Below are 27,329 nucleotides of genomic sequence, written 5' to 3' on the forward strand. Positions count from 1 at the left end.
AATCATAATATTACTTATAACATTAACTCTTTAGAAGAAATCGGGAGATTTAGCCAGTGAACCTTAAATGTGGACCTAGCACATTTTGAGAACTAGTGTTCTATAATGAAAATTGATAGATAGATAGATAGATAGATAGATAGATAGATATAATGATATATATATATAAAGAGTATATATATACTCTATAATCAAAATTGATCATTATTGTGACATTTCACATCAGAAACAAAACCTAGCAATTTTAAGATGATGCCAAAAGACAGTCTTTGGGAATCAGGGACCTTCATCTTTCATGTTTACATTATACTTTCCTTTGCTTACCTGCTTGCTACAGAAACTACCAAACTTCTTACATTAAATAGTAATAGAAACTTATTCACCAAGTACCTATTGCTATGTGACGGCTTCATTTTTTTTTTAAATTTATTTATTTATTATGTATACAATATTCTGTCTGTATGCCTGAAGGCCAGAAGAGGGCGCCAGACCCCTTTACAGATGGTTGTGAGCCAACATGTGGTTGCTGGGAATTGAACTCAGGACCTTTGGAAGAGCAGGCAATGCTCTTAACCACTGAGCCGTCTCTCCAGCCCGACGGCTTCATTTTTATGAACTTAATCCTGATAACCTGCTTATAGACTATTACTTCTGTTTCACAGGTGAGGAAACCAAGGCACACAAACCTGAAATGCAGTTTTCCATGATGGAGCCATAATTCCAATTTATAGAGAATAACTCCAGAGAGTGCCCCTTTAATCCTTCCTCACCAAACAATTAGTCATTGTTAAGTGCTGGTGACCATATGTGGCCCAGAATCTAATAGAACTCTAATCTTTAGAAGTGACACGAACTGCTCTTTTTGTCTTCTCCCTCTTGGCTCAGGGAGAACTAGGAACAGTATGAACTCCAACTGTACCCTCCTCTGGGGTTTGAGGAAGACAGCCATGTACCTGCAGACACGTGGTACTATCCTCAGTGTCATGGAATCAGGAGTTACTAGGAACAGTATGAACTCCAAATGTTCGCCTCCTCTGTGGTTCTGGGAAAACAACCCCATGCACATACATATAGACACATGGCGCTGTCCTTCTCAATGTCAAGGCATCAGGAGTTAACCGCATGACACAAATGCTGACCAGTTTCGTTCTTGGCTATGGGAAATTTTAATCCTGATGTTAAATTCCAGTGTGAAAAATTCCCTTCAGTAAGCTAAACAAAACATGGGGTTGTTGTGATATTTATCTTTTTTCAAAGATTGATTTTATTTTTATTCATGTGTATATAAGCGTGTCTCTGTGTTAGTTTTTGCATTTAACTACATGTGCATGCAATACAGAAGAAGACATCAGATTCCTTGCAGCTGGAATTGTAGACAGTTATGAGCCACGTGGTAGGTGTACAGAGAGCTGAACTTAGGCTCTATGAAAGTTCAAATCACTGAGCCATCTCTCTAGCACATTATATTTAAATTAAAAAATCAAATATAGTACCATATCAAGATGAATAATTTAATTATTCTAATTTGTATAAGTAACAATTTCACATTTTCTCTATTATTGATAGTGCTCATTTATTGCTTTCGTGGTATTTCATTCATATGTAACCTTTAATTATATTCTGGTGCTTTAAGAGAATTATTTCTTTGGTCCCCTGCAAGAAAAGTCTCCTAAAACTAAACTTCTTAGAAAAAAAAGACTATTTGTATCAGTCTATGGATTCAACTCATAGCAATTTTTTTATTGCTCCAAAGGTGTTGATTATGCTTATGAATGTGTCAGTACCCGGGGTGACATCTTCAAGGGAAAATGACTGAAAAAAAACTTTTAAATTGCAGAAGTGGGAAGTGCTGACTAGTAAATTCCCAGATGAACTTGTTTCTACTGCAGAAGCATACATGGTAATGAATCGAAAGAAAGGTGATACCTTGCTAGGCTCCTGATACAGCTACTTGGTTTCAGATCAGTCACACAGCTGAGAATATGTACATGTTTTGCCTACAGGGCATATTATGAAGATCACTTCTAAATATTTTTTCATTGGATCCTATTAAGAATATTTCTCTTAAATAATGAAAAATACATTAAAATCGTCCCTGTGTTTTTTAAAAAAAGTCATTTCTATTTTTTTGATGATTTTAATTTAGCATTGGTAGATTTTTATGTGCTTTTTTGAAATATGTTTATATAAATCTAGTGTTGTATTCTTTTAAACAAGATATAATTAGTTAACAGAAATCCTCTCCCAGCAGTTCCAGTTCTTCTAATGTGTCCTATGATGATTTCAACACTGTGCAAGTGTTATCTTTTATCATTAGAATAGGTATGGAAGTGGTCACTGTCTGACCACACTAGAGCTTCCTGGTCAAGCCGAAGGGCCTCCAAGGCTGTTTCCTCATTTTTTTCTTTCACAGCCATGATTGCAGGGCATCTGTTTAAGATCTGCTAATGTATGCTGAATTTCTTGCCTTTAAATATCTTCGCCCTAAAGCCATGTTTAAAAACAATAGACAAGGTCATAATCCATAAACACACTGTATCTTCTGGGTACATAGTGTCCTAGAAGAATGAGCAGAGAGCAGGTCATGCTACCAGGACTCACTAAATTATATTCTGAGCTACTTTAGGCATCTTCATCGACAACAGTGGTTCTCAACGTTCCTAATGCCGCCGCCCTCCAATGTAGTTAGTTCATCATGTTGTGGTGACCCCAACCAGAAATTTCTTTTCATTGCTACTTCACTACTGTTCTGAATAATAATAGAAGTGTCTGTGTTTTGTGAAGGTGTTCCACAACTCTGTGAAAGAGTCATTCAAATCCATGGGTGACCCACAGATTGAGAACCACTGATCTGAAGAAGCCATTGAAATATTTAGGAGAGAGCACATGAAGGATTTCACACAAAGCTCCTGCTTCAGAACATTTCCTTTCATTTGAAATTTTTTTTTTTTGTAGTATAGGTTTTGGTATTGCAGAAAAACTCTACTACCTACATGATTATATATCTGTTTTTTTCTTTATTCTTATTCCTATTAGAATAATGCACATAATACCGTCTTGGAAAACAATCTCTGTCCTGCTCTCGTCTTAATTACCAACTGAAGATTCTGATACCTATTCCCTCCCTTTAAAAAGCAAACAGAGTAACTGTAGCAGGTGTTCTTGGACTACCAGCCCCCAAATCATGACACAGACTTATTATTAGTTATGGATGCTCAGTTTTGGTTTATGTTTGTCCTACTAGCTCTTATAAGTTAACCTGTTTCTCTTCATCTACATCTTCTCTTGGGGCTTCTTACCTTTCTTTTATTCTGTATGCCTTACTTTCCTGTCTCCTTTGTGTCTGTCTGGCTCCAGGTGCTTCCTTCTCTTTATCCTCATCCTCTTCTCTCAAGCCTAGAGTCCTCTTCCTTCTTAGTCTCTGTGCCCACCAGCCCTACCTATCCCTCTACTGTCTAGCTATTGGCAGTTCAGCTTTTTATTAGACCAATCAGGAACCTTAGGCAGGCAAGGTTAAACAAATGCAACACATCTTTACTTAGTTAAACAAATATTCTATTTAACAACAGTAAATATAAATTAAAAATTAATATTATCTGTAAGAAGTTGAATATCCATTACTTATTTGGCTTTTATTTTTATATCAAGTAAAAAAAATACACCAACAATAAAAATACCCCTACAAGATGAGGTATTGAGTTAAAAGGGAATATTTATAATATTATTCATATTGCAGATAAAGTGATAGCTATATCTGAAATAGTCTCCAGATCCCATTCTGTTGCTCTAACATTTACTTTAACATGATTTTATATTTTCCTTTATATTTAATTCATGCTTTCCTTTGCCCTGAAAACAGTGGTTAATTTGTAAGAGTTGATATCATTTGTAATTAGAAACCAAACATGCCTATAAGAAATGTCTATTAAAACAGTTGTCCGTTTCTTGTACTCTTTGTCAAAGCTGCTCTGTCGAGGCAAGGGGCTTTTAATCCATACACAAACATAGATCTGTTTAGACCCTGGACTTTTTGCTCCAGTAATATTTTCTCTCACACATTTATTCCAGTCACTTTATAGAGTGGGCAGCACAGTGAAAAGCATTCAGTTTATATTTCTGAGCAGAAATACAACATTATTTAACCTCAGTAGGCATTATTATAATCTTCCAAAGTTATTAGTTTTATGTGTTAAAGTCTCCATGAAAAGCAACAATGTCTGCTGTCCCTATTTTTAACTTCAGCAGAGACAATGGGCACCAAGTGTTTCCTCTTTCCCTTCCTCCACTCTCCTCACAAACACTGCTGTTTTGTTTTAGAGCAAATCCCCTGAAGATAACGATTTATTTACAATTAACAACTTGTATCATATGTGGTCATTTAATTAACAGCTTTGGGGCTGTGCTTGACATTTGGTCTTCTTTCCTCCGCTATTTGCGATTTCTAGCTGGTTGTCATTTGCCTCTTGCACATCGTGGTGCTGTTTCACACAATTGGGAAATGTTAAGAGTTCCCTTCGGAGTTCGTCACCCTCCTTCACCATTCTGATGGGTGTGAGAATAGTAAGGGCAGAGAAGGTAGGTAGACATCGATGAGCAGACAGCCATGAAGTGGATTGTTTTGACAAACATGATGAAAATGAAGAAAACAAGAGGCCAGTTTAAGAAGGGTTGCTTAGAGCAGTGTGGAAACACAGCCCAGGCACGAAGGGAATAGCTCTCAAACTGATGAGTTCTCAACAGAAAAGCCAGAATGTTCTCCAAGGTAGTTCTGGAACAGCTCCATGGTCTGCAACACCTCTGCTGAACTTTTAGCTTTCTCTCGAGACCCTTGGCAGCATGCCAGCCGTGTTAGCCTGATGCCAGAAGCACAGACTAATCATCTTTAGACATGGCGTGCTCTGAAGATGCATATAATTCTCTCCAAACCTGAAATGGGATCACAAGACTGAGGCATCTATTTCCAATTAATTTGGTCACAGGAGTTTATCTGTCATCTTTGTTCTGTCACAGCAGTGTGTGGTATACCTGCCTCCCATGGATTATCAAATATTAAGAGCAGTGGCTAGCAGAATTTTACCCCAGTCAATTCCTATTTTGTCACTTTTGGTTTAAAGTAGATGAAACTAGCCATGGGTTTGAAAATGAACTTGACATTTTCAGGCTTCCGTGAAAGGGAATTGGTCAAACTCCTGGCATGGTGGCATAGCAGGTTATTGTATACACCATGCTAATTCATTCTGATTTTCTACAAAAGGTTAGGATAAAGTTTTTACTCTAGGAAAGTACATAAAATTTCAGCAGAAAAATACTCTTCTCTTTGCCCCAAATGCATGCTGATGAAGTTATGCACATGCCCTGATTGTATGCTGAGGTGAATAGTAGTGTCCCGAGTGATCTTTCTCAGTACTTAACTAGTTCTCACAGGGTAATCTAACACCACTGTAGAGCAGGTAGGAACGTGGATGGCCTGATAGACATTTTAGTTTTTAATTGACTTTGACTCACCTGCTATCTAGGCTCTCTTGCTAGCAGGAAAGGAAGTCATTCTTGAATAATAACAGCCAATAAAGGGAAGGTTGGGCTTACAAATAAAGGATGTTGCTGGTGTGCAATAAAATACATGAGAACCAGGAGCCCACAGGTGCTGAAAACTGGGTTTCTCCGCTGGCTTCCTGTATCCTGGAACTGGACACAACCTAACCCTGAAGACCCTGTCAGCTTTGGCGTTTGAGCAGCAAGCACCCGTTTGTTTGCAGTAGCACACAGTGTGCAAATATGAACAAAATAATTGAGTGCAGTTCATGCTACAAATTCATAAGATGCCATAGCTTGAAAGTTAAGTGAGTGGAAACTGAACCCTGACACTTTGAGTTTTCAATTCCTAAGTCAACCCTTAGAACAGCTGTGGGATACTGATCTGCTGCCCTGTGTAATTTCTTCCCTTTACCTTCTCTACTTAGATGCAGCTAGTTCAGTCTGGGAAAGCCGAGAATTCAAAACCTTACTTACACAAACTATTAAGAATGTATTTGCTCACTGGACACTGTGGTAGAAATAACAAGAATCACAAAAAGCACTTACCCTGCAGGTCTGAAAAGGACTCTCATTTCTTTTGGTAATCCAAACTCATTTTGTTCCCTTTAAAACAAATGAAGGCAATCCAGTGCCTGCCCCACCAACCTCCTCATTTCTCGTGACAGTTGTCTCCTTTCTCTTCCCTGGACCCTCTAATCTACACTAAGCCCAGTCCTTTCTGTTTCCATTCCTGGTGTGGACTAGTGCAGGTAGAGAATGACACATCCCTGCAATGTTGGGAAACATAGCCCAGACTCTGCCCTCTGATTCTGGGTTGGATGTTGCTGTGTTCTTGCAAGTGTGCCTCTGGGATGCACTCCAGAAGTTAAAATTTTGTCCCATGAATTTTCCGGTGGGCTTGCATTTGTTTTGTGGAGAGAGGTTTACTGTTTTCAGTATCTTGATTCTCTTTGCCATTTTGATGTTGATTTTTAAATTAAAAAACAACCTTGAAGCCGGGAGGTGGGGGCACACGCCTTTAATCCCAGCACTCGGGAGGGGAGGCAGAGACAGGTGGATCTCTGTGAGTTCAGGGCCAGCCTGGTCAACACGAGCTAGTTCCAGGACAGGCTCCAAAGCTACAGAGGAACCCTGCCTCAAAACAACAACAACAACAAAACCCAACATTGATAACATACACGTGAAAAGCAGGCAAGTCCCACCTGGAAGAAGCAGCAGGCCAACACCACATCCAGGTAGAGATGGTGTTAGTGAGAACTGCATAGCTATATTATTTCACAGAGAAGTAAAGGTAGGCACAGGGGCTGACTGAAGGGCCAAAAAAGCTAGGAAAAGGGGACCAGTAAGAAAAGATTGCCATGGGAAAAGCCAGCATTCCAGGTTTGGTTTTGTTTTGTTTGTGGTTTTTCTGTTTGTTTTGCTTTTTAGACAAACTATCAGTGGTCTGTAAAGTCAGTGGGGCAAAGGGAGGCATTGTTGTCAGGGCCAAGACACATGGAAACCATCCCTTTTGCTCTCTCTCCGGGGTCCTGACTATAATGGAAAGGTTGCCAGGCCCTTAATTATGAAAGGACAACAGGACATTAATAGAACCTATCACCTGTTAGGAAGAGCACTTGTGGCCTGTTTACTAGAAATCTATTAAATATGACATGAAGACAGATTGCCTGCCATTTCTTAATGTGACACTGTAGTCAGGATATATGTTCAGTAAAAGGGTTTATGGAAACCATGCCCATGTGTTCTGTCAATTAAACCTAAACGCTGCGTGAATGAAGTAGAGCCAGGCAGCACTTGAAGCAAATGGGTGTGTTTACCTCAGGTTCTCGGCAGCAGAAAGGTTCATCTTGAACTCCAGTTGTTTTACAGCAAGTTCATTGCCATGGATTCTACCTGTCAAAGCAGCGAGGGGAGGGATGACAGCACCGAGGACTCACTTGATACTTACTTATTGATGTTGGAGGATTTGTATTTTTATGAACCTGATGAATTTCCTTGACAACCTAATATAAAAGTCCTTTGTATAGAAAAGGCATTGATGGCCCAGTACAATAATCCTGTAAAGTATGCCCTCGTGTGCCTTAACATACGAATACCTCCTTAACTTTCTGTTGCAATAGAAAGAAAATCCATTTATGTTTATCCACCTATCAGTGAAAAATACTCTCTCTCTCTCTCTCTCTCTCTCTCTCTCTCTCTCTCTCTCTCATCCACTCTCTTTCTGTGTGTGTATGTATCCTTCTCTCTCTCTGACATTAAACAGAGAACATCATATATTCAAATATGTTATATCTTTTTAATAAGGTTCATCTTTGCATTTCATTGATTTTTTTTCCCAAACAACATTATATAAAACTCCTCTTTCACCTATAATTACAGTTGGGTCTCTACATTCCGTTACACTGAAAACATTGCACAGAGAGATGGCAGTCATGTAAAATATTTTTCATTATCGGCCTTAGTTTAGAAAATTATGTTGTTCATTTTGTCTAATGAAGTTCAGCTCAAGCCTGGTTTTCCCCGTAAGCAGCCATGTTTCATGAGGGTGGAGTGGGGAGGTGAAATTGGCTGGGTGAGACTTTGGGATAAATGCATGCTCATACTATGTATTCACTGACTTTTCTCCCCTTCTCACGGGGCAAGAACAACAAGGGTGCCTTTATTATATAATGTTCCTGTCCTTGTGCTTCAGTTTGCTGGGCTATAACAGAGAAGCTGCCCCTGCCACCTGAGATGTCTTTAAGGAAAATGTCCGTGCTTTCTTCAGGGCAGAGGGACAAAGAGTTCTCTACACCAGTGGGATACTTGGAGCCCAGTAGAGTGGGTGTCCTGACTTCCTTATCCTCGCCCCTCTCCTCAAATGCCTTTGCCATAGAAGGAGCTGAACACATGGCCTCGGTGGAGGTCACACCTGGTAGACGCCTTCATCTGCTGTTTTAGGAGCCCTCACACTCTACTTTGATTGTAGTTTTTTGAATTTTTCAGAATAAAACTGGAATTCCCCCTCTCATGTTTATTATTTTTTTTCTGATACTGCATGTAGCTTTAGATTCATTTGACAACTCCATCTTGCTGTTGCTTCATACCTGAGCTGTGTCAATTGATTGACATCTCTTGGTTTGCTTCAACTAAGACTATCCTCCAGGGCCCCCAGAAAAGGATTAAATTTAAGGATTGTCAGAGCATGCAAGATGCATTTGCATTTATTGCTATTCTTGTTCAAGATTATTTATTTTCTAAAGGTCTTTGCTTCTGTATAAATCTCAATGAAAAGCAAACAATTGTATTTCTTGAAATGAAAAAACCTCAGTTTTTTCCTATTGTGACACATGCACCTCAAATTGGTATTTTCTAAAGCCTAGTTTTGTGTTCATGAGAAATACTTGTTAGCTATGAAAGAAATTAGCTGTTGTCTTCTAAATAAAAATGATTATTCTTAATAATCTAGCTGCAGTAATAGATTCTTAATTCTTTTATGTTTACTACCTTATTTCTTAAAGGGCCTGTGAGAGAATCAGTGCCTCAAGTCACAGCTGTCAGCTTCTACTCCCTGCAAGGGAGACTGGGGAGAAAATCGGCCTTCCAAAGGTCCAGGAAGCAAACAGTGATATCTCACTTACTATTACACAGTTTAACTAATGTAGCAAATGCCAAATAATTGCTGGCACTAATACATGTGTGTGTGTGGGTGGGGGTTACTTTGTGTGGTTACCATGGATTCCCTTAACACTGATGTGCCAACCATGATTGAATTACTGTGAGTTTAAGAAGATATTAGGGATAGTGTTGGCTTGACTCCGTAATTCCTCTGAAAGACAACTACAGCTGCATTGTATCCAACTTGCTTTGGTATTATCCTGTTGTGTGAGAATTATTTCTATATATGTAATTCCATTTAATCCAAAGAGAACTGTGTATGCTTTATGTATAAAAGTTTAGTGATTCATGGTGAGAGCCTATGGAGCTGTTCATGTATGTTAGGCACCAGACCAATTACATTGTCCTATGTAGTGTTCACAGAACACAGTCACCTCCATCTCCTAAATTAGCAACTAGGGCCAGGGAGGGGTGGATCAGTTAGCAATCCCACATTTAGTAAGACGTAGGGTTTAAACCCCATTGGGCCCAAAACTTTCTCACACCTGATATTTGGTGCCCCGTCCTGATGCAGGAACACTACTTAGAAATGGGGAGATGCAAGTATCTGGGCCACATAGTGGCCCAGTTGAGTAGGAGACTTGAGGTTAGGGGCCAGCAATCTGTGTCCACAGCCCCAGGTGATTCTGCTAGCATTGAGGTTCGACCCCCATTGTCCCTTCAAGCTGAGGTCTCCAACCAGCTTTCCCAGCCTATCACTGCATGAAGAGACAGCCGCTTCCTGTCTCCTCCCCTCAACTACACACCTCCTCTAATTACCGTTCTGTATTAGTGAATCTAAACATTCAAGAAATATCTCACTTTAGTCAAACAGGAAGCTCGATGCTATGATTCCCTCTTGAAGAGACATTTTCATTACTTTCCAGTGAAAGTTGTGACCAGTGTATGAATCTTTGTGGAATGTGTTTATCATGTTAGCCTGGAGCCAATACCTTGCATGGTTATAATCTCTCTGTGAGGACTGTCCTGTAACGCCTGTAAAGAATGCTGGGATTTTCCCAAGTTCACAAATACCCTCCACAGCACACACATATAAGACAAATCTGAGCCTCAATGGTTTGGTTTGGTTTTTCCTGTAAATAAGGAATAGATAATCAGACATTCATCTTGCATGATTGGAGTAAATGAAAGCTTCTTGGCATTGCATCTGGATACTGTTTGTGTGTGTGTGTGTGTGTGTGTGTGTGTGTGTGTGTGTGAGAGAGAGAGAGAGAGAGAGAGAGAGAGAGAGAGAGAGATTGCAGATTCAAATGCCCTGTATTATTTTGAAAATTAAATAGAAAATGAACATTAATCCACTAATAAAATAACTCAAACATAGTAATAGTTGCTTCTCACGTAAATACAAGTATAGGTTACTGACTCCTACCTTTACTGAAGAACTCTTCGAAAACATTCTCAGAAAATTTACCCCTGTGCGGAACAAGGCATACACCCTTTCTTTCCCACACACAACTAGATAGTCTAGTCCCTTGTTAGTACTAAAGGCAAAGTATTTTTGTTGTTTTACCATTTAAATTTCCAACCCCTTCTCCAGTAGATTCCAGAACCATCTCAGTCGCAGCTGAAACAGGAGATGGGGAGAGAGTGAAAGTGAAGAGAGTTTGGAATGTTTTTTACTGTCTTAGTATATTCTAAAATTTATAATGCTCTCCACCTGCATACCCATGCCCACCTTCACCCACCTACACACACACACACACACACACACACACACACACACACACAATCTTGAGACTAAAATCAGCTCTTATTTCTGGCTAGTGTAACTTGAGGTCCCAGTAGAAATACTAATTCATGTTGAATTCTATTCCCTATCTTTTATCTTTCTTTTTTCTCCAAGTGGTTGTCATATTATGACATGTTTCAAAAAGCAATAGAGGGGAAATACCATGAAAGCATTTTTTAAAAATGTTTTATGATAGTTTCTTCACTATTTTCTGAAATGGGTATTTTCAGATAATTAAAGCAAATGCCTAAAGTAAATAATCATAGAAAATCATGAATGGTCGCCTAGCCTTAATTGGCATAGTGACTTTGAAGATGGAGTCTCCCGTGCCTCTTGTCTTCATCTTTGCATAATCTATTATATTTCATGAAATTAACAGAGTCATTTGATAACTCTTGGTTGATCGAATAATACATACTAGTTTCAAGTAGGCACAATAGTTCAAGCAGTATCTTTTCATTCCTTTGTTGATATTGGGGGAAATCCAAGACAAAGGAACCTAGATAGTTCTGCTTTCTTAATATCTAAAATGTTCATTGTATTTCATGTAACTAGCAGAGATGAGATAGACTTTTAAAGTAAAGTCATGATCCTTTCCAGTGGCCACATGTCAGCTACAAGAGATGTCAGCATGCATCATATATAACATCTGGAGATTTATGTTCCCTTGGAGAATACTAAGAGAAGTCCAATCTCAGAATTGCATTTGACTATAAAGGTGTAGATGTTAAGAGGTTTTATCTGTTAAAATGGACATCCATTTGTATCATAATAACTGAAAGATTTAGAAATAGAAGATGAAACTGAGAAATTCCAACATTCAAACAAGCTATCATTCTAATCTTGTGGTTGAAATTACTGCTTTTGTTCACTACATTCAAAGAGTTTGAGCATACTAATATTTATATTCATATTATATATATATACTATATATATTTTCTGATAATATGCAACCACTTCACAGTTAAAGATTAAGAATTTCACCAATAAAACTTAATGTTACCATATTCAATCAACCATATTTAAGTTTTTCTTTTTTAAAAAAAAATCAGAGTTGGGAGAATCAAAGCAAGGGGTAAGATCAGGAATCCTTGTTTTACTTCAAGAACAAAAGCTTTGATATTATCAGTCGGCTTGTTATCTCAAAACGTGAGTTACCATAATGAAAGTGGATTGCTAACGTCTGGATGAACTTAGATTCTATGGCTCATTGTTCCTTTGCATTCCCAGAATTGTCTTACACAAAGACACAGGACGCTTGTCTTGTCCATTTCAGTTCTTAGTCATGATCCACAATCCTAAATCCCTAAATGAAAGCCATCATAGAGTAAAGAAAATAAAAATCCCAGGCAATGACATAGTAAGGTTTTCTTTAATATAATACATGGTGGCAAAACAAACGTATAGTTTTACCTACATCTTTAACCTTGAATATTACATAGAAAAACAAGCATCAGATGTTATTTAGTAGAAATAGATTATGCAATGATGCTAGGTTTGAATTGAAAATAAATACAGTACTTCTTACAGAATCTGTTTGTGTGGCATTGATTTAATCTTATTAAACTCTTTGCAAGCAACAATTACAATGAAAAATCAAATTTCTGTAAGAAAGTAAATTTCCCAAATTTTATATGAAGTCTCATTAATTGGTAATTTTTGTCACCCCATCCCTGCTTTCTTGGAGGTTCTAATGCACAGTCAGAGACAATACATGCAGAAGAGGAAGGAGGAGGTGCAGGTTTGAGCATATTTATAGGCAACTCATGGCTCAATGACTGGAAGCAGAATATTGGAACATTAATTTCATAGAATAACACATTTAGGACATTTAGGAATGAGACCTTTCTCAGGTGCTTTTACTCTCTGAACAAAGACTGTCATCTTACTGCATTTTTAGGTCTCTCGTCTAGGGCAGGCTTTTGATATAAATAAATGATGCATTAACATTATTGCAGACAGAACTGTCTATGCCAGCAGAAAGCTAAATGGGAAAGAAATGTGTGTTTATACAATTCCAAGGTCAGCTCACTAACTCTGCTGAACATCAGAGCTCAATTTTTCTCTCCTTCTTTTGATATAGGTTCTGCTTTCTATTGGAATATATCCCATTGTCAAATAACCAGTAAACCTGAGTCAGTTGCAGTGAACTGTTTTAATTCTCCCTGGAGTTGTTTGTGTGTAGTTTAGTAAGACGTAACAAGCAGTGGCATGGTGAAACATGGTAGTCTGAAAAAAACTGAACCTGGAGTGGAAGGAAATTTTAAAGTAATCAACTAGGAAACTCCCTAAAGCAGTTGAACTTTGAACCAGTAAATGTTGCCGGTTGGCCGAATGCTCTAAAGGGCATTGCATCCTTTGTCCAGAAGTGGCACTTCTGTTTCTTAGTATTGTAGCACCCATGACCGAGTGTCTGATGAGAACTGATCAGTCCGGAACCAGAGGACAAGCTCGAGTGTCAGCCTTAGGACTGCTGCCCACCTCTGGTGTCCTTCTCTGCAGCCCTGGCATGGCAGGCAACTGGAGGATGAACTCAGGTCTTCCAGCTTGCAAGCCAAGCAGTTTACTAACGCAACTACCTCCCCTACTCCAATCATTGAGGTTTTTAAAGTTCCGTAGAGGACTGGGGTGTAGCTTGATGGCAAACACTTGAACAGCAAGCAAATTCCTGGGTTTGATGACAGCCTAAAATAAATATATAAATGCACACAGAGAGAGAGAGAGAGAGAGAGAGAGAGAGAGAGAGAGAGAGAGAGAGAGAGAGAGAGAGAGAGAGAGAGAGATAAACTAGGGTAGAAAATGTTGGTTCTAATTCTGTCTTTCTGTTTTGCAAATGCCTGGAGTGATAGAACTTCAGTCTCCGATGAAATGTAGCCTATACAGGCATAACAATGGATAAAATCATAATCATGTTAGTATCACCTTTAGCTCAGTTCCATAAATTGCCATATTTAAGAATAGATAATATTTTTTTGTCTGACTACATTCTTCAATAATTAGGTAAACATAACCCTTCCCCCAAGGTCTTTATCATTGTACTGGGTGGTTTTATGAGTCAACGTGACACAAGCTCTAGAGTCATCAGAGGAAGGAGCCTCAGCTGAGGAAATGCCTCCATGAGATCCAGCTGTAAGGCATTTTCTCGTTTAGTGATCAGTGGCGAAAGGTTGCAGCCCATGGTGGATGGTACCATCCCAGGCTATATGGGTTCTATAAGAATGTCAGTAAGCAGCTCCCCTTTATGGTCTCTGTATCAGCTCCTGCCTCCAGGGACCTGCCCTGACTTCCTTCAGTGATGAACAGCAGTGCTGATAGCATGAGCCAAATTAACCCTTTCCTCCCCAACTTGCTGTTTGGTCACAGCAGTAGACACCCTGACTAAGACAGCCAGAAAGCACAGGAGCCTGCTGGTTGCAGACCATCAGGAATCTGTCCTAGTGCTGCCGATGGGTTCTGTCCTGCATTGCCATATTGCATAGGCAACAGAATTAAAGGCATCCTTATACATTTTAGGGGTTACCCTAAGATAACAAAGCCACAAACGCTTGGAAAGCTAGAACTGGAATTCAGAATCATGGTGACAAATTATATAAATCACTTTTGAGCAATAGGAAACAGATTCAATGTTATTCCAAGATCCCACAGTCTGGACATTACCCGAAGACCATGAATTTGGAGTGGTGGGAACAGTGGAGCCTGTTTGCAAACAAGGCTTCCTGAGTGGTTCTGCTTTGCAGTCGGAACACATAAGTCCTTGTGGTGAGATTCACAGGAAGCTCTGATGGGGGCACCCTGAATAGTCTTCTGATCCAAATGCCCAGTGTTGCATCTCGGTACTGTGATGTGAACCAGAGAGGTTGGCACCCCTCAAACACCGGGTGTTCCGGGAACACATGAAACAGACACAGAGAAGTGATCAAGGCTTGCTAGCTTTTAGCAAAGTGTGCTGTAAAACTCATTTGATACTAGGATTTAGGGAGTTAGGAAATAATTCTTTGATGTGTTTGGCATTACATAAGCTCCTATTAAACTATTTGTTTGACTTTGACTTCCACATTTTAAGAGGAAGCATGAGAATTGGGAAAGGTTTTTAAAAGAAAAGCAGAAATGTTTTGGAATGTAAAAGGTCACAGAGAAAGATTTTTAAAAAGGAAAAGAGAAAAGACAATTTAAGACTTAATAGTAAACAGAAGCTGCTTGCCATTCCAGTATTTACCAGTTCCATATAATATAGAAAAGGGAGAATAACTGTGAAATAGCAAGGAAGAACTTATTTTTACATGAAGGGATTTCTTAATTATAAAATACTAAATGTTTTCTATATCTTTGAAGATGCTCAAAATGGAATAGATGAGAGCCTTGCTAGAAGACTTAAGAGTTGACTTGCTGAATCAGAAAATCTGTTGGAATTAACAGTGCCGTCCTCATTATACACTAGCATAGCTATCTTCCCTCTGCGTACATCTATAGGATATAGATTATGCTGTTTATACACTAGCATAGCTATCTTCCCTCTGCGTACTTCTATAGGATATAGATTGTGCTATTTAGGCAAGGACTTTAACATTTCAAGACATAGCATTGCGTGCTATCTTCCTATCTCTCGAATGCACACTATTTTTCCATTTTCTTCACCCAAGAAGAGCCTTTTAAGTGCCCATTGTGTGCAGAGCACTCTACTCAAGCTGTGAGTGATAATGGACAGAAATGGCATTCCTTTGTTCTGCCTTCACTTCAGTTTCTGGGCACCTCCCTTGTTTTAGGCAGTATGCTACACATTCAGAACCTTAACCCTTGTACAAAGAAGGTTTTAAATTGCTCAAAATATAGCAAATGAGGATTGTAAGTAAAGAGAATCACAGTGTGAAATAGTAAGCCCTGTGCCAAAGATGAGTAGGCCAGGGAAACATTGTGCCCTCATGGATCCTGGGATCCTGTGGATCCTGGGAGATCATGGCAGCACCATGAAATCATGGGTGCAGATGTGCATTCTGGGAGGCCGTAGAAACACTGAAATCATGGATGCAGCTGTGAATACTGGGAGGCAGTGGAAACACTGGCATCGTGGATGCAGCTGTGGATACTGGAACAAGTTCGGAAGAGATGCCATGTGAGTGTCATTGGTGTGGGTGGGATGGCAGCGTAAAGCACCAACAGCCGTATGGACTGATTGCTTTTACCCAACAAGATGCATGCTAGCAGGAAGTGTATACAAGCATTTGTCTCACTTATCCACTAAAATGCTATTGACTCTATCCTCTGCCCTTTCCTTGATCTTTAATACAACAATAAAATGTTATTTATAGTGACCTCTGTTATGAGGTGACATACATGCTTTTCAAAATTCGTATTACTTTTTTTCACTGTGTGGGGGTGGGGCGTGCCATAAGGCATGAGTAAAGATAAGAGGACAGCTCCGGGGGAGGGGGGAGTCCATTTTCTCCTGCCACTGCACGGCTCCTGAGGTGAACTTTTGTCATCAGGTTTGGCAGCAAGTGCTCTGACCTGCTGAGCCGCTCATCAGTCCAGCATACATACTTTTCTGAAAGTCATTGCTCTATACACTAAGTTATCTCTTATGAGATAATAGAACCAGGAGGAAATGCTCAAAATGTCTACAGGTTTACATCTTCAAATGTTTAATAATTACATAGTAATACGTGTGTGTGTGTGTGTGTGTGTGTGTGTTTTGTGGGAGTTGACATCAGAAAGTTGTGGTTGAAATGCAATGAAACTATTTAGCCATCAACTAATACAGTTACGAAAATTTCAGTCAAATTGGTGGAACTCAAAAATATGATACCATAAGTTAACCTAGGCTCAGAAAGTCAAGAAGTATCATCTCTCCCATATGTGGATGCTAGCTTCTGATTTTATGTATGTGTGTGTTGGGAGTGAGAGCGGCTACAGCTCATGAAACTATAGAGGCAGATGAAGAGGGAAAGGGGAGGTAATAAAAGATGTGACTGAAAGGGAGGCTCCAGGTGAGATGTGGGAGCAAGGAGTGGGGAGGGAGGATCAGCGCCAGCAGAGTATCAGTGTGGTAATTAACAGTAACGAAGGTTGTGGTGATCCATGGGGCTGTCTGGGGTCAGACAGAAAGATGAACTCAGCTCACATCTGGCTGTTGGCACTCAGGTGAAAGGCAGTAGCTGGTAGGTGTTTCAGATTCGTGTTTGATCGGCTTCTTGCACTTCCAGCTTCCTTGATTTGCTGTAATGCAAATAAGTCTGATCACCCTAGAGCTGGAGTGATAAGCAGTTGTGAGCTGCTTGGCCCGGGTGCTGGGAACTAAACTCCAGCCCTTTGCAAGAACAGCTTGTGCTCTTATTTGCTGAGCTTATCTCTGCAGCCTCTCAGATAGTTCCTTAATATAGCAATCCTTTTCTAATAATTTGTGATTTGGAAACAGATTTTTTGAAGGACTGACTACATATTTTTTTTAAAAAAAAAACTTTATTTCATAATTCTCCCCCACCTCCTTCCCCCACCTCCTTTTCCTTCTCCCCTTCTCCTGTGTCTTTTCAGTACTAGAAATTGAAACTGACCACTCAGGAGTGGTGGGCAAGCTTTAGTCTTAGCTATGTACCCAGTCTTTCATTATTTGAGTTTACTTTAGCTCCTGAGATTTACAGTAGACTGTTATCCAGACTCCATTGGGCATACCAGAGGTCTTCATGAATCCTGTGTCTGCCTAACTAATCCTTACAGCTTCCATCTATTCTTTTTTTTTGGTTTTGGTTTTTTTTTTATTGAGAAAAGGAAAAAAAAACAAGTTTCCACCTCCTCCCAGCCTCCCATTTCCCTCCCCCTCCTCCCACTCTTCTCCTCCTCCTCCCACCCTTCTCCCCGTCCTCCCACCCTTCTCCCCCTCCCCCCACTCCTCTCCCACTCCCTCTTCAGTCCAAAGAGCAGTCAGGGTTCCCTGCCCTGTGGTAAGTCCTAGGTCCTACCCCCTCCGTCCATATCTAGGAAGGTGAACATCCATACTGGCTAGGCTCCCACAAAGCCAGAACATGAAGAAGGATCAAAACCCCGTGCCATTGTCCTTCGCTTCTCATCAGCCCTCATTGTTCGCCACGTTCAGAGAGTCCGGTTTTATCCCATGCTTTTTCAGTCACAGTCCACGAACATCTCACATTGGGCTCTGCTGTCAGGAGAGCATCTCCAGGGACTTGGATAAACAGCTGAGCACTACACAAGGGCCATCCCATTAATTAATTGGTAGCTAGAGCCTCTGTGTGTGCAATAATCTTTGAAGAGGAGTAGTGAAGAGAGCCCTGGTCTGCCTTCACTCCATCGAAATGGATGACCAAAGCTGAAAAGAAAAGACATGGTAGAGTATGTCCCTGTCCATGATTTAGCCCTCTCTACCAAATACACAATTCATGTAGGAATCAGAGGTGCCCTTTCTTAGGGAGCCAAGAGGTCCTATGAACTGCCCTATTGGCCCCACTAGTAGAAATTAAGGACACAAAAGGTAACAACTGAGGAGCCAGATTGGGCATTTTCTGGACACCTGTCCTTATAAATATTTCTCCGTAAAAAACATGAGGGTGCTTTACTATGTATACATTACGATGGAAATTCTTAAAACCTAATTCCAGTGTCCTGGGGAAAGGCAATCTTACTAAAGAAAGGGAGAAGATGATCTCGGGTTGAGGTTTGACACAGTCATCACTATACTCCCAGGCAGACAGTGTTGTTTTGTTTTGGACAGGTCTCACTATGTAGTCCAGACTGGATGAGACTGGCTCAGAACTCAGGATCCTCCTGCCTGCGTGCTGGGATTACAAGCAGCATAGCCCAGCTTCTCGGTTTGCTCTTAAAGTGGCCAGAGTCCTCCTTTTGAAATCTGCAGTCTTGGGCAGGTGGAAGCTTCCTGTCCTGATTGGACAGCCTTTTTATAAAACAAACAGAGAGCTGAAGGGTTAAATTATGCCCGATGATAAAATCCTTACATAGCCTCAAGCAAACGTTCAGCTGACAAAAATGTTATTGTATGTTCTCTCTTGGAAGCCTTAAAATATGCTTGGGTTAATTAGATTTCCAAATATGCAAATATTCCTTAGGAAGATTTTTCTGAAATGCAGCATTTTAAAATTAGGTAGCATGGCATTAGCGTTCAAAATACTGAGTTGTAGGAGTAAGTCTGAATGGCTGACTAACATATCATAGAAATTCCTAATTGATCAAACCCATTTATTTTAAAATTAGGTAGCATGGCATTAGTGTTCAAAATACTGACTTGTAGGGGTAAGTCTGAATGGCTGACTAACATATCATAGAAATTCCTAATTGATCAAACCCATTTATTCCCCACTGTCCATATTATGCGGGACTGTAGTGGGAGCTGCGGGCCTTTTCCCACAGCCCGGCTCCTGCCGCCCCAGCTCCTGGTCACCTGGCTAGCTTATACCCCGAAATAACGACACACAAATTGTATTCTTTTAAACACTGCTTGGCCCATTAACTCTAGCCCTTACAGGCTAATTCTCATATCCCAATCAACCCATCTCTAATAATCTGTGTAGCATCAGTCTTACCGGGAAAGATTCAGCATGTCTGACCTGGCGGCTTGCTTCATTGTGCCTGCTCTGAGAGGAGCTGCATGATTTCTGAGCTCACTTCCTCTTCCTCCCAGCATTCTGTTCTGTTTACTCCGCCTATCTAAAATCTGCCCTATCAGATAGGCCAAAGCAGTTTTTTTATTAGCAAATGACCTTCCTCCATCACGGGACCAGTTGGGTCAGAAGGTTTTACGAAAACTTGATTCTCCAGCACGCTTTGGAGATTAAGAAGAAGTTTAGATTACAGCAGCATTCTTCAAACATGCTGCCTCCCTTGCCTGGAATCGGGGTTGCAAGCAAGCTCAGTGTAGGGAGCACAGGCTTTCTTCAGGCCTGAGGCAGGCTCACCTGAAGGAAATCAGACCACAAACTTTGATCTTGAGGGGAAAAGTATTTTAGCAAGGGCATCTGAAACGATTTAACTTTTCTAAAATCTCAACTTCTGAACATTCTTTTGGCAATATTAGGAAGAAATGCCATTTCTTTTAGTGTTCTGTAAATGGGTTTCTGCTTAGATGCATGCTTATAATTATTTCTGGAGATTGTGGGTGTTGGTTTGTGTGTGTACACATGCTCACGTGCTTGCACATGTGCATGCACACGTTTGGGTGTATAAACAGAGCCTAGAGATCAACAGCAAGTGTCCTCCTCAGCCAGGTTCTAAATAATTTGAAGAGACAATCCTCACTGAATCTGGAAGTCGTGGATCAGCTAGGGATCTGCCCAGTCCTCCCTCACTGAATCTGGAAGTCGTGGATCAGCTAGGGATCTGCCCAGTCCTCCCCGGGGATCTTCCTGTCTCTGCCTCTCAGGGCCGAGATTACTGAAATACATAACTGTACCTGGTGTTTTGCATGAGCGTTAGAAATCCAGATTTTACCCTCCAGCTTGCCTTGTGAGCAACTGAGTCATCACCCTAGCCCCTGGAAGGCTTTTTAAGAACTCTTTGTATTCTTCAAGGCTTTAGCAAACTGTTTTATAGAGAAATACACCAGGTGAGTGGCTCAAATATGCCAGCTCACTGGACCTAGTGAGGGATCGGCTGCTATCCGGCCATGCTTTCCCTGGCGTAGACCTGGAGGTTGAGGGGCTGGTTGGAAATGTTTTCAGTTTCACAAGACACTGGCTGCTGTTAGCTCTGCTCACTCTGCCATTACACTGGAAGCGGGCACAGGCCATGTACATGGCATGCCTGGTTTCCTGGAACAGCTTTTCTTAAGTCCAGCATGGTTTCAGCTCCTCCTGCAGGCTCTACTCCAAAGCGCTGGCATGTACCACCCTTTTTCTAGAGTTAGCTTTGAGGAGAGCATCAAGCTCAGGGTGTTTTGCTGTCCTTCTGCTCCTGTGCTTCGTAATACACCTTTCTGTTTACTGCTTTGTGGTTTTGCACTGCTGGAACCTAGTGTGTCAGATTTGTGTCCAAAATCAGAGTCACTGGGCTCCCAGGTGAGAACCAGGGCTTTCTGCTGCAAAGGCATACCGTACATTTACTATGGTTTTCTTCTCCGTGTTTGCTCACAGGTCCTTTTTATTTGTTTCTGAGTTATTGAACAAATTGCAGACGTATCAAGTAAGTTTTGTGTTAAGACAAGTTTGTTGTGGCTCAATGAATTTTTTAATGATTCATCAAATTCATCTAAAATCAAGAGCAAATGTTTCAACTACTTTTTCATGGGCTTGGTATAGTGTGACTCGTCCAGTGTTTTCCATATTTATGAATAGTTTATCACGAGTAACAGATGTGTCTACTCTAAAAGAAGCAGCTAAATTGCCTTTTCAGATGAGAAGAAGCTGCCCTGCCCTTGCCGTGATCAGTAGTACTATAGTTTTTATGCTTACTCCCCAGTTTACTCTGTTGGTGTCAGTAACTTGGTTCTGAGTTTTCAGGAGCTCCATAGTCTACACACACAGCTTAGTGGCTGAAAGCACAGGCTATGAGTTTATGCTGTTGCTTTGTCTCTGGTAGATTCATTATCTTTCTGAGTCCCAGGCTTTTCCTCCACAAAATAGAGACACGAGGACACCTGCCTGAGAGGTGCTTTCTTGATGCCTTGACATTGTTACCCTAATTATTCCTCTCTGCTTTTATGCAAGATAAAATTATAGATTTTGAAACTTAACATTCAACCAAAACATTATCTGATGTGTATTCAAATTTTATTCTTAAATTTAATTCAGTAAACTTGGAAAAAAAATATTAAAAATAAGACCGAGTGTGCTGTTTAAGGTATATTGGCTTGTAGAGACCCTTTTCCTTTCGGTCATCATTGAAGTATGTCTTTCATGAAATAATAGGTGGTTACATGATATGGGAAGTATAGGAAATTAGAATGTATCACAAAAAGTGATTTCCAATAATAGGAAACATTGATACTTTTTGTCATACTTTTAAATATTAGTAGTAGTATTTCCACTGAGTTTGGAATGCATGCTATGTTAGGTATTACAGGTATAGTTCATGGGTCCTAATATATGGGCTGCAGGGTCATCTGTAAACAGAGAGGAGCTTTTCTTTTGTCTCTACTGCCTGGTCTCCAGTAATCACACAAAAATTTATATTAATTACAGAATGCTCGGCCTATAGCTCAGGCATATTATGAACTAGCTTTTACAACCTAACCCATTTCTATTAATCTACATCTTGCCATGTGACTTCGTGGCTTCACCTGTCCCCTAACATCTTGTTCCTCTGCATCTGGCTCCAATCTCCCTCTGACTCCGCCCTTCTCTCTGTAGTTTTGCCTTCCTACCTAGCCATATTCTGCCATGCTATATGCCAAAGCAGCTCTTTTATTGGCCACTGAGAGCAATACATATTCACATGTACAGAAGGATTATTCCACAGCACTCATCTGTAAAGGGATATAAATTCAGCTCTCTACATTGTTCTTCCATTCAGTGCATAGCTTAGAAAGATCTAGCTCCCTAACCAGCACCTGTCAAACTGTTGGTATTGTAATAACATCTAAAGTCTTACCCATCTCTTAGGCATGTATAGTCATGCATAGAAAGGAGAAAAGATGAGAGAGTAATCAAGGGAAATGCAGACTCACAAAGCCCCAGGAAGGACATGCGAAGTGTAGATGAGGAATAGACTGGGCAAACTGGGTCCTAATCTTGTCATGCCACCAAGTCACATTGATACCAAGAACACATCACTTGGCCATTCTTCACAGTAGTCATGCCAAGTCACATTGATACCAAGAACACATCACTTGGCCATTCTTCACAGTAGTTGTTTTCTCTTTTAAGAGGATGAGACATGGATTGGACCACGAATAAGTAACAAACTGCTCCCTTCTTTGGGAAATCATTCCCATGCATGGAAAAGAGAAACACATACAGTTGAGTTATAGATCATTATAGCCTCCAGGAAACAACCCATGGCCAGAAAATAGATGAAGACAGGCAGCAAGGAAGTTTTGCAGGTGAATAGTGGTGACAGTTGAAAACAGTATGAATTGCCTTTGTATTGACTGTGCAATTAAAAACAGTTTAAATAATAAATTTTTGTTATATATATTTTCTCAGAAAGAAATTTAAAGAAGGTACAAAACTGAACAGAAAAGAGTAAAGTCGAAGAAAATGCTTTAGGCTCAAGAGCACCAGAGAGCAAGTATCTAGTTTGTCTCCTCAGGAGGTCTCATAAATTGGAGGCTGGGTGTCTTAGTCATGGTTCTATTGTTGTGAAGCTACACCATGACCAAGGCAACTCTTATAAGAGGAAACATTTAATTAGGGGCTTGCTTACACTTTCAGAGGTTAGTCCATTATTATCATGGCAGGGAGCATGGCCACACACAGGCACTGCAACAGTAGCTCAGAGATTTAGTGCTATGAGCAGCAAGCAGAGAGGAGAGAGTGAGAAAGGGTCTGGTGTGGGGTCCCTCCAAAAAGGTCATACCTCTTCCACAAGGACACACCTCTTAATCCTTCTAATCTTTTCAAACATTTCCATTCCCTGGTGCCTGAGCATTCACATATATGAGCCTGTGGGGACCATTCTTATTCCAGCCATCACACTGGGTAATAAAAGAAAGTGACATTAATGAAGACAAGGCTGATTGCAAATGTGGCTCCACCTCCCAATCTCCATTGATTCCAAATGCCCACTAACCCTGATCAAGTCACCTCATCACATCCATTCTGGCTGGAGGTGATGCTAATAGAAGATAGATTCAAGCAGATTAGACATAGAGACTGCAGAGCCTGAAGAGGGTGCGGTACCACATCCAACCAAGGTGAATGCCTGATCCTAATACAAGGTACCATATCCAGCCAGGGTGAATGCCTGGTCCTAACACAAGGTACCATATCCAGCCAGGGTGAATGCCTGGTCCTAATACAAGGTACCATATCCAACCAAGGTGAATGCCTGGTCCTAACACAAGGTACCATATCCAGCCAGGGTGAATGCCTGGTCCTAACACAAGGTACCATATCCAACCAGAGTGAATGTCTGGTCCTAACACAAGGTACCATATCCAACCAAGGTGAATGCCTGGTCCTAATACAAGGTACCATATCCAGCCAGGGTGAATGCCTGGTCCTAACACAAGGTACCATATCCAGCCAGGGTGAATGCCTGGTCCTAACACAAGGTACCATATCCAACCAAGGTGAATGCCTGGTCCTAATACAAGGTACCACATCCAACCAAGGTGAATGCCTGGTCCTAACACAAGGTACCATATCCAGCCAGGGTGAATGCCTGGTCCTAACACAAGGTACCATATCCAACCAAGGTGAATGCCTGGTCCTAATACAAGGTACCACATCCAACCAAGGTGAATGCCTGGTCCTAACACAAGGTACCATATCCAGCCAGGGTGAATGCCTGGTCCTAACACAAGGTACCATATCCAACCAAGGTGAATGCCTGGTCCTAATACAAGGTACCATATCCAGCCAGGGTGAATGCCTGGTCCTAACACAAGGTACCATATCCAGCCAGGGTGAATGCCTGATCCTAATACAAGGTACCATATCCAACCAGGGTGAATGTCTGGTCCTAACACAAGGTACCATATCCAGCCAGGGTGAATGCCTGGTCCTAACATAAGATACCACCTCCTCTCCTGATGAGCTATGAAAGATATCCCTCTTAGCCACTCAACCACTCTTAGCTGCTTGGAAATGCTGGTGGGAAGGAGGCAAAGAAAAAAAAAAGGCTCAAAGAAGAGAGACATACCTCTAAAGCAAACTCTGGGGAAACATCACAGTGGTTCATTACTATTTGACTGTAAACCATATGGATGCAATACATTGGTTTAAACTGCCTTAATAAATCTAAAGAGCATAAAATTAGGGATAATTTCTAAGTGTCCATCACACCTTTTGTTCATTTTAGCCATGTTTAACTATATTATCCTTTGTAAAAATATTGTTTCTAACCTCCTTCTCTTTTTCCCTCAAGGAAAAAATATATCCGCCTCTCTGGCTGCTAATTGATGCTTTTGCGTTTTCTGTGTAATATATGTATTTAGATATATTTTTCCTCTAATAATTATATGTCTGAACACACTAGACTATTTCTACTTCAGATCACTAAATCAGTCCTAATTCAGTGTCTGGTGTCAGTTTCTCATGCTTGGCTCCATTTGTGTTAATTTTTTTTTTCAATGAAGAAATCATTTACTAAACAGTGGGATGGGGTATATTTAAAACTGTCTGAGGGAGAAATTTCCCATCCAGCGCCCAGCTGCTTTGCATTTGCATAGAAACTGCCTGCTAATTTCAAAGGATCTTATCTATGCCTTAGTGGGGGCCTGAGAGTTTATATTTTGCAGCATCTCATTTCCATGTAGAGATATCTTATTGGTCTACACACTCATTGCCCTATATTTTAATTCATTTTCATGAATCCCAACAATGAGTTGATTTAACAGATATTGTTATAATAAACTTTTTTTATCAGACTTCTGCAGTTGATTTGTGCAGTTCTTTGTTTGTTCCCATGAAAAGACCATTTTCTTCTTTTGTTTTTATTTCCAAACATACAAGGGTCACTAAACCTCTTTAGAAACTGCCTTTGAATAGTCATTCTTTGTGTAGAAAAACTACAGTATATTCCTTAAATGAAATTCAATCAACCACATTTGTGGTAACTGGGCTTAAAGGCATGAGTGAAAATACCCACACAAGCTCTTACGATCAAGGCATTTGTTCCAGCTGACTTTAGTATGTACTTATCCATTGTGCGTCAAATGATGAGCAAAATAGCCAGGCTTCTAATAAGCAAGTACAATATAGACAAAAGAGAACACTGATTTAAGGTCCTTGTGTCAAATGCGGTAAAACACTCTGTTTATAGCAGGTCGGGCTTGGGTTTACAATTAGCACTAATTACTGAGAAAAAAAAATCAAACCCGCAGCTTTAAGGAAGGACACTTTTCACTGAGAGATCAAAGCCTGTCTCTGTAGAATAGGGAAGTCTCTAGCACTTAATTGCACTGAAGTGCTAATTGGATTGTAAGGTGCTTTCATGAGTCCCTCCAATTAGCCAGCCATCCCTGACCAAATCCACAAAGAGGAGATTATGAGTTCTTAGAGCCTTTGTCTGTGTGCCAGTGATTTGTGTACCTGAGTGAATGTAGCCTTGCCGTCTTCTTATGGAAATTGAGGTCTTTGGGGGTCTCGATTCTTAGCAGCCTATAAACAGCTTTGAAGATGAAGCTATCCATTCTATATAAAGTATTAACTATGTACTCATGATAATGACACAGCATTAAATGGAAATTCATTTTATTAAGATAAAATATGGGAGCTGGGCAGGTACAGACCTGGGCTCAGCATCATCATTTTGTGTGGTTAGGATGCAGGTAGGGTGTTTGCGTTACGTTTCATTACTCCTCGCTTTGAGTAATTTTCTGAAAGAAAAGATAATCACTAATTTCATGGTTTTTATTCTCTAAGTAACAATATTTATCCCGGGCATAATTCAGAGCCCGTGCACTCTATTCTCTGTGCTTTTTTATTGCGGCTGTTTTATCATAGAAAACTCGCCACATAAAAGCTCATCGGACAAAGTGATTTTTTCGGACAAAATTATCCATTCAGATAAAGCAAGTGGGAACCTTTGCATGGCGCCGGGTTGACCCTAGACAAATGAAATAAAGTCGGCAGCTGTGCGCTGAGTCCATGTGTCTGCTAGGGTGAAATCACAGTCAATCTTTAAATGCTTCTGCAGACATCAAAGTCATTCTCGACTTTACTCACCATCTCCCCAGCTTTGGACATTTGCCTCAGTGACGAGTGTGCTTGGTCTCCTTTGTAGTGGAAAGGAAGACTGATTTTTCCTGGATTTTTAGATGTTGTGAATTACCTGATGATGTTTCTTAATTATTAGAAAGGACTCTCCCTTCATAATTTTCTTTCTTTTAAAGCCTAGAAGGAATTTCCAGAAAGTAAAATTGTTGACATTTTTGTGCTGAGTTGAATATGACCTAGGGTGTAATATAGAAATAACGTGAAATCTATGATCCCAGGGCTAAACATGCTTCACGCTAGGTATTTATACTGTAGAGAGAGTAAAGGGGACGACTGCAGTGATAATGGCCTCTGCTTTTATATGATTTGTACTATAAGTATACTTCACACACACATGCACAATTTTTTACACACTCACTCACACATGCACTCTTTTTTTTTTACCTTTTGTTTTTTTTTTTTTTGTTTAACTTTTTGTTTCCCACTTTGGACAGGGGGCATGGCATGTCTGTGTTTTCCATTAGTGTCTAACAAAACCTGCCTACAGTAGGTCCTTAATAGATGGAAGATGGAATGGGTGTGCCAGTACCACAGCCAAAAAGACTTTTGACTCCAATGATAACATTTAA

The 27,329-nt window shown here is 40.3% G+C and overlaps 1 protein-coding gene across 1 annotated transcript in view; it reads left to right on the forward strand.

Moving 5' to 3' along the window:
• The window catches only part of Fbxl17 (F-box and leucine rich repeat protein 17), a 472,330-nt gene that overhangs the window by 336,283 nt on the left and 108,718 nt on the right, over positions 1-27,329 (forward strand). The gene's annotated exons all lie outside the window — the stretch shown is intronic.

Source organism: Microtus pennsylvanicus, chromosome 17 (assembly GCF_037038515.1).
Source record: "Microtus pennsylvanicus isolate mMicPen1 chromosome 17, mMicPen1.hap1, whole genome shotgun sequence".
Classification (NCBI taxonomy): domain Eukaryota; kingdom Metazoa; phylum Chordata; class Mammalia; order Rodentia; family Cricetidae; genus Microtus; species Microtus pennsylvanicus.